The sequence below is a fragment of the Cnephaeus nilssonii genome, assembly GCF_951640355.1.
Source record: "Cnephaeus nilssonii genome assembly, chromosome: 10".
Lineage (NCBI taxonomy): Eukaryota > Metazoa > Chordata > Mammalia > Chiroptera > Vespertilionidae > Cnephaeus > Cnephaeus nilssonii.
Genome location: NC_137081.1, coordinates 54,507,273 through 54,515,095, shown reverse-complemented (window position 1 = coordinate 54,515,095; position 7,823 = coordinate 54,507,273).

The following is a 7,823-nucleotide window of genomic DNA, read 5'->3' as shown; positions in this document are numbered from 1 at the left end:
TGACTGAGATTGTTGGAAAAACAATAAGCTTTAGTAATAGCTAACATTTTTGGAGTACTATCTATGGGCCAGGTACTGTGTGTATTAATAGTGACCAGAAGCCTATGAAATAGGCACTCTTATTATCATCCCATTTTACAGATGAGTACCCCGAGGCTTACAGAGATTAAGTAAATTGCTTGAAATCACCAGCCAATAAGTGATATAGCCAGAATTAGACACTAGCTCTGCCTGACTCCCAACCCATCCTGGTAACTGCCTTCCTGCTCACAGTGTTATGGAGAATGACAACTGAATACAGTGTCATGCTGATGCGGCAAATTCAGAAATTGCTTCGTTCCAGTGATTGACAAAAACAGTTTGCTCAAGAAAATTCTTATCCATCCAAAACTCCAATTTAAGTCACAGTGAAGTGATGCGAGGAGGCTGGGGACATTAATTTGACAAATGAGGAGTATACATTGTCACCCTTGGCCAAGGAAGTATGCTTTCAGAATAGAGTTGCCTGTCTCTCCACTAGTTTGTAAATCTCAAGCTTTCTGTCTTGCCAGGTTGAAATAAAAGCCCAGCTGGCCATTACAGAATCAGAACTAGATTGGAGAAATGAGTCACCACCAATTCAAATATTTTGCTAATTCAGCAAAGGATGTACTTTCAGGGTAGAAAATCCCCATTAGAATCTACAACTTGTTGAAAACTTTTCATGTTCAGAAGGTAATTTTTAGCAATTATTAATTTCTATAGATGTTAGTAATAATGAGAGCTAACTTTTATTGAGCATTTATTATGTACCAGGTATCTTCATGAGCTTGGCATGTGGACTCACAATATTCTCACATCAATCTTATCAATGAAGGACTATTATTATCATCTTTTCTAGTTGAGAAGATTTAGGCTTAAAATGGTTAAAGAACCAGCCCACCCATTGTGGTTCAGTGCTTGAGCATTGACCTATGGATCAGGAGGTCACAGTTTGATTCCTGGTCTGGGCAAATGCCCGGTTGTGGGCTCAATCCCCAGAGGGGAGGGCATGCAGGAGGCAGCTGATTGATGATTCTCTCTCATCATTGAAGTTTCTATCTCTCTCTCCATGTTCCTTCCTCTTTATGAAATCAATAAAAACATATACTAAAAGAAAGGTTAAAGAACTTGTCCAAGGTCACATGGTAAGCAGAGTAGCCAGGCCTGTATCACACAAAGTCAGTGCTCATGGTGTGCTTGTTCTTATGCTTCTGGTACAGAAGGAGAATATGCAAAAAGAAAGAGACAGCAAGCTATAGTCAGAAAAGAAAGAGAGTTGGCTGCCTTTCCCTTTTCCTTTGTTTATGGAAATAAATTATTTAAGAACAGCCTTTGGGTTGATAGCAATGAGGCATCCTTTAGTCACTAATCTCTCCCAGTTTACTAGTGCCTTCCCAGCTCCTCTTTCTACTTCTGCAGCGAATGCCCAATATTCTATGTACACACCCATCCTCTTCCAGCGCTGTCATTTCTCTTTCCTCCTTATTTTACCACAAAACCTGGCACACAAACCTCTAGCCCTGGGCAGATCCAGCCCTTGTTGCTTCCTAAATTAAGTCAAACTGACTCCGGGGAACCACTAGAGAAAACTCTCCCAGCCAAGTGGTGGCCCACTCCTCAGTGATTGGGTGGTCCTTTCAACAGACTAGTACACACTCCTGGACAGTGCTTCTCCAATTATCCTCGATCTCAGCTCCACATTTGTACCCCTCCCCTCTTTATTCCGCATCTGCCGCATTTAGTCCCACCAGAAGACCTCCTATCTTCCTCATTAAGGAACAGAGCCAGCAGACAAACTCCGAAGCTCCACCCTACAAATTTGCCTCTATCTAAGCTGGACCTTTTCCAACTCATTCCCTACCTCCCCCCTGTGAGAACTCATATTTCAATGTAGGAAGTGGGATGTCCCATGGGAAATTTTATGGATGGCAGCTGAAATCTTGGGCATGAATGAGTTTGCTTCAGTGCACAGCGAGGAGCTAAGGGGACTAAGAAAAAAAAAAAAAAGCTGGCATTTATTATTATTATTTTTTTTTAAATTTCTTTATTGATTAAGGTGTCACATATTTGTCCTCATCCCCCCATTCCCATCCCACACCCCTCCCCATGGATGCCCCAACCCCCTGTTGAACTTAACCATTGGTTAGGCTCATATGCATGCACACAAGACCTTTAGTTGATCTCTCCCCCCTCCCCCCACCCTCCCCTATCCTCCCTCTGAGGCCCGATAGTCCGATCGATGCCTCCTTGTTTCTGGTTCTGTTCTTGTTCATCAGTCTATGTTGTTCATCATTTCCCCTAGATGAGCGAAATCATGTGTCACTAGAGATATACTTATAAGAATTGAATGTACGACGAGCAATAATAGTTATGCTGACAGGCAAATGAATCAGTCTGTAGTGAGTTTCTTTCTGGACCAACAGTTCTTTTGAGACCCAATATCAATGTCCACCAGTTCCTTATGAGTACATGTCGGCACTGACCCCTCAGCTCTGGATGGTGGACAAATGGTGGTAATGCAGGTCCGACTCCCTCTGGTTTGGTCTCGGCCGGACCCAGGGGCACGGCTTCACCCGGATCCAGGGGCCCACGGCCTCACCCGGACCTGGGACCCAGCCTCACCCGGATCCAGGGGCACACGGCCTCGCCCAGACCCAGGATTCAGCTTCACCTGGACCCAGGGGCGCATGGCCTCACCCGGACCCAGGGGCGCGTGGCCTCTCCTGGGCCTGGGACCAAGCTGGCATTTATTAGATGGTCAAAGGAACAAAGACAGTGTAGGAGCAGAGATGAGAATGTTAGAGAGGGTAGGATCCAGGAAGAGGTGGTGTTAGAGAAGCCAGCAAAGGAACAGAAGGTCCACCATGTTAAACACTGCAAACAAGTCAACAATTCAAATTCAACTCTTAGATTTCACAATAAGTTCACCAGGTACATTGCCCAAGAAGACTTAGTGGAGGAGCAGAATGCTGAGGGACAAATGGTAGAACTATGGGAATTGTAAACACTTTGTGTTTAAGGGAGTGTTCAGGCCTCTATCATACTTTCTTGGCCTGGTCTATGCTCGCCTTCTCTGCCTAGCTCCTAGTCCGCGTGATTTACCAATGCCCATGGGGCAAACACTAGAACATCTTCTCTTTCAAGATGTTCTAATGTTTGATGGTAAACAGAGAAGCAATATGTGGAAGAGGCTAAAGATGAATGTAGGCTGAAAGAGAGGTTATTTTCATATTTTAATTTGGGAAGGACTGGTGCATCATCAATTAATCAGCACATGTCTTCTGGGTTCTTTAGCTAAGCTCTGTGCAAAGCAGGGCCCTTGCTCCCTTGGACTGAAAATCCATCAGGAACAATGGACATTAAATAAGTCTAAACAGTTAAGAAAACAGACCATGAAGTATCAGGTGCTCAGGGAATATATAACAGGATTGCCTATGGGTGTGAGGAGTTGGCTAGGTGAAAGGAATTGAGTGTAATGAAGAGAACCTTCAAGCACAGTGTAAAGCCTATGCAAGGGTCCTGATGTGGGAGAGGGCCTGGTACATACCTGGAACCAATCAGAAGTGCACTGTGGTGGGGACACAGAGAAAGTGGGAAGTGGGTGAGGTGAGGTTGGAGATGGGGATGGGAACCATGCAGGGAATGTGGCTCCAGGGAAGGAGCTCACAAAGATGGTGAGGTTGGAAGCAAAGAACAGCGAGGGAATAATTGCCATAGAAAGTTACTGGAGAAATCAAAAGGAAATAGAATTATGACTACCTTTAGACAACTCCACATAGGTTTACCAGAGCTGTCTGCAACATATAAAAATGGAAATCATCTCTTCCCTTCATAATATCCCCCTTCTGAGATCCCCCCCCTCCAAGCTCTTTACCCTGTATTCCCCTTCCTAGTAAATAATATAGACCATGGACCAAGATGCTTTGTTTAGAAAGTCATAAACCTTGAAGTGGGGTAACACTCACCTGCTTGGTAATACTCACTTGCTTCATGTGATCAGTTCCTAAGTTCGGACAAGTCTACAAACATAATAGCTTTCAAATCTGTCCTCTCCTCTCCATCCCCAGAGAACTGCCCTAGTTTAGCCTTCCTTGGACCATTGTAACAGCCTCCCAACCTTTTCTCCTGTCTCTAATCAAGATAGCATTTTTAATATTCAAATATATGGATATAACTTCTGTCCTTAAAAGAAAAAAAAAACCTTTGCTACTTTCTCCATTGTCCACAGTGTAAAATCAGGGTCTGGAACTCTTCAATATCATGCCTTGCTTTGCTACCTCATGCTACTTGCAACCTCTCTACTTATAAACATCAGCCTAGAAATCTCCTCTTCATCACATCTATAGGCTAATCCAAATCATCCTCAAGGTCAAGTATTACGTCTTCCAGAATGTCTCCTGCCTTTTCCACCCCAGCCAGGTCATGGTCCCTGCTCTGTGCTCTCATAGTGCCATGTGCATGCTCCTATCATATCACATATCAAACACTGCCACGATTGTGGATTTTCTACCTGTTGCTTCTACTTAACTATGCATCTTGGGGCTAGGAACTGACTGAATTTTTAAATTCTCATAACACAGCACAGTCCCCGGCATAAGGCAGGTACTCAACATGAATGATGAATTGGATCTATTTCTTTGTCAGTTAACTAAGAATAGAAACTATATATAAAATTTTGCTGGAGTCCCCAAATTCTAGCAGTGAAACAGCTTGGAGATTTTGAATTAGAAGTCAGATTAGTCAGGAATTATATACTTCATACACCTGAGTTGTAGTTGCATCATGTCAGAAACTATCTGAGAATCTTTTGCAGTAGCTTATTGTAACATGATGTATTTAACTTGTTATTAGGACTCTCTAGATCAAGAGACTTTAAGTGGTTTGTTAAGATTACATAAAGTGACTTCCCATGAACCAGGAGATCACAGTTCGATTCCCAGTCAGGACACATGCCCAGATTGCAGGCTTGATCCCCTGTAGAGGGTGCCAATCAATGATTCTCTCTCATTGACCATTGATGTTTCTATCTCTTTCTCCCTCTCCCTTCCTCTCTGAAATCAATAAAAAAATATATTTTTTAAAAAGATAACATAAAAATTCAAAAGATGATTGTGTTGTCACTCTCCTTCTCTTTCTATCAATCAAACCCTGATTTTGTCCAGGTGGTAATGAGTCCAGTAAAACAAAAAACAAAAAACAAAGAACAAAAAACATCTTCCAGTGTCCCTTCCAGCAAGGGTTGGTCATATGATGAAGTTCTGCCTAATGAAAACAAGCATAGGTGCTACATGCCTTTTGATATTTGTGTTTATTCATTTCTGGAGTGAGGACTTAGTGCTGGAGTAGAATCACCCTCTTGAAAGCACAGGATAACAGTTGTAGGAAGGAAAGTGTCCTTATTCTCTCCTGAAGGAAAGTGCTATTGTTATATGAGCAAACTAAGCCTCTACGTGTTTAAGCACTTATTTGGGGAGTTTTTCATGCTCACTGTCCAACCTAATTCCAAATGATAGAATGATAAATATTAGAGGTAGGTGAGGCACATGAAACAAAGCAAACACAAGGCCAGAAACATATTTAATACAAAAAGTACATACTATGAAGTTATATACATTCTGTGGGCAGGCTATCTGTTTCCAAGATGTTTAAAAGACAATAGGAAGAAGGAAGTGGGGTCAGTTATCTGTCTATAAGAGAAAAAAACAAGCTTACTCAGAAGAATAAAATGAAGTTTGATAGCAAGAAAAGACAGGTATTTCTCTGCAAAACTCATTCCTTATAAAAGAGACAGCATAACATAATCAACAATGTCCTTGTCAGCATCCTTATAGCAGCAAACATCTCTGGATTCTTCTAATGGTCTCATCTGAAGTGCATTTTAGCAAAACAATTAGAGTATTTAGACAAATAATGGTCATGCATCATTCAGGCAATCCTCCAGAGATAGACTCTCTTTAATTTTCTTTTAGGTGAAGCAAATGACAAATCTGATTAAAACTGTGGGTTTTCCAGCAGAAAAAATACACATACACACCAAATTTTAAATATAATTTCAAAGAGTTATAGACTTTTAAGGGTTTGGAAGTTCTAGGCTAAGAACATAGTCCAACCTGGGCTTTTATATCTAGCAGCAGCGAGGTCTTATTTTTAAAACATGTCTGTGTTGTCACTCAAATTTATCTTCTGAAATGAATCTTTTGCAAAATGTATTCCACAGTAACTAAATGGAGAGATTTGCTGTGTAGAAATAAGTAGCCATAAACCAGTTACAAGTTGGAGAGAATCATTAAAAAATATATAACTTTGCTTGTAGAATGGTTGATTTTAGGTTTTAGAATCATTGAGGTTCTCTGTGGCAATATTTGCACAGTAAGGCCAGTTTTGGTTTTTTGAAGTCACCACTAAACTCTCATGTTAAAATCATACTAGGTGTAAGGAAATTGCTGATTTTATAATCTATCTAACATGAAGGGTGGCCACAAAAACTGGACAAGCAACAAAAAATGGTTTATCATATTGACAGAAGCCAAAATTTGTCTCTGTTTTACCTGTTCTACAATCGTTAAGTGCCCAGTGAGGTGAGCTTTCCTGCCATCATTTCTTCTCAGTAGGCAGTCTTCTCAGAACATCCTGAAGAGGCATCAATGGTCAATGTTCTCAGTTCAAGCAGTTTGGCCCATCCTCAAATTCAAAGGCTGGCAAAAGTCGGGAAGAACTGCAAACAATTTTATTATTCTTGAATACTTCTTCATATGAAAATGAAGGGCCCTCACTTGCAGGAGCCCATAGAGGATGCTGGGAGCTGTTGGTTGTATTACAGGTGGAAGAAGAAGACAGATAACAATCTGGAAGCATTTCGTGTAAACATTTCTGGCAAGAGATCTTAGAAATTATGTCCAAGACTTCCCAAATTTCTTGTGATTGCTTTTCTAATTTGTACCTAATTTTGTGTTTGTAATTTTATACTCTTTTTCTTAAAAGTGGCCCTCCAAATTGTGTAAGCTTCAGGTTCTGCAAAACATGAAACTGCTCCCATCTGAAGTCCAGTAGATCTTTATTTTCCTGGGAAACTTACTCTTTGCCAACAAGAGATTGTCATAAGTTTTCTATAGAACAGCTAATAAATAAACAAAAGACAAGGTCTAGCTTCCAGTAACCTGTTATAATATTGTATGGTTCAAGTCTAAAGAACAAAGGTCCTGGAGGTCCAAGCTCGGCAAGTTTTTTGAGTATGAGAAATGGCCATAAAAATGAGATTTATCATGCCCTGGGCAAGTTCCAGTCTTTAATATAAATTAAGTTGGGGCCAAATGGAAACTATAGGTATAATCTTTGTTGAATAGGAGAGAAAAATGATGAAGGTAGGGCCATATTATTTTGCATTATACAAATAGAAAGTATACTAATATACTTGACTAAATAAAAATACAATTCTTTCATAAAAAATTTAGTGTGTGGTGTGTGTGTGTGTGTGTGTGTGTGTGTGTGTGTGTGTATCTCCATACCTTGTACTAATCCCAAAACAGAATTCTGTTTGTAAAAGATGAAAAGCATTCTAGGGTCTTCTAGAGTCAGTAAAGCCTTATTATTTGACAAAGAAAATTATGAGATTCCATATGTGATTGGCAGTGTTTCCCTTTAACCACTATGCTAAATTATGTAAATAGATCTTATTCTGAGAAGAGAAGTAGTCACTTAGTTTGGCCAGTGTATTCTGATCTATTATATTCCCAAAACCAAAGTAAATGTCTTCCTATAGAACTGCTTAACATGGGGTACAAGTGTCAAAGGATTATTGGAAT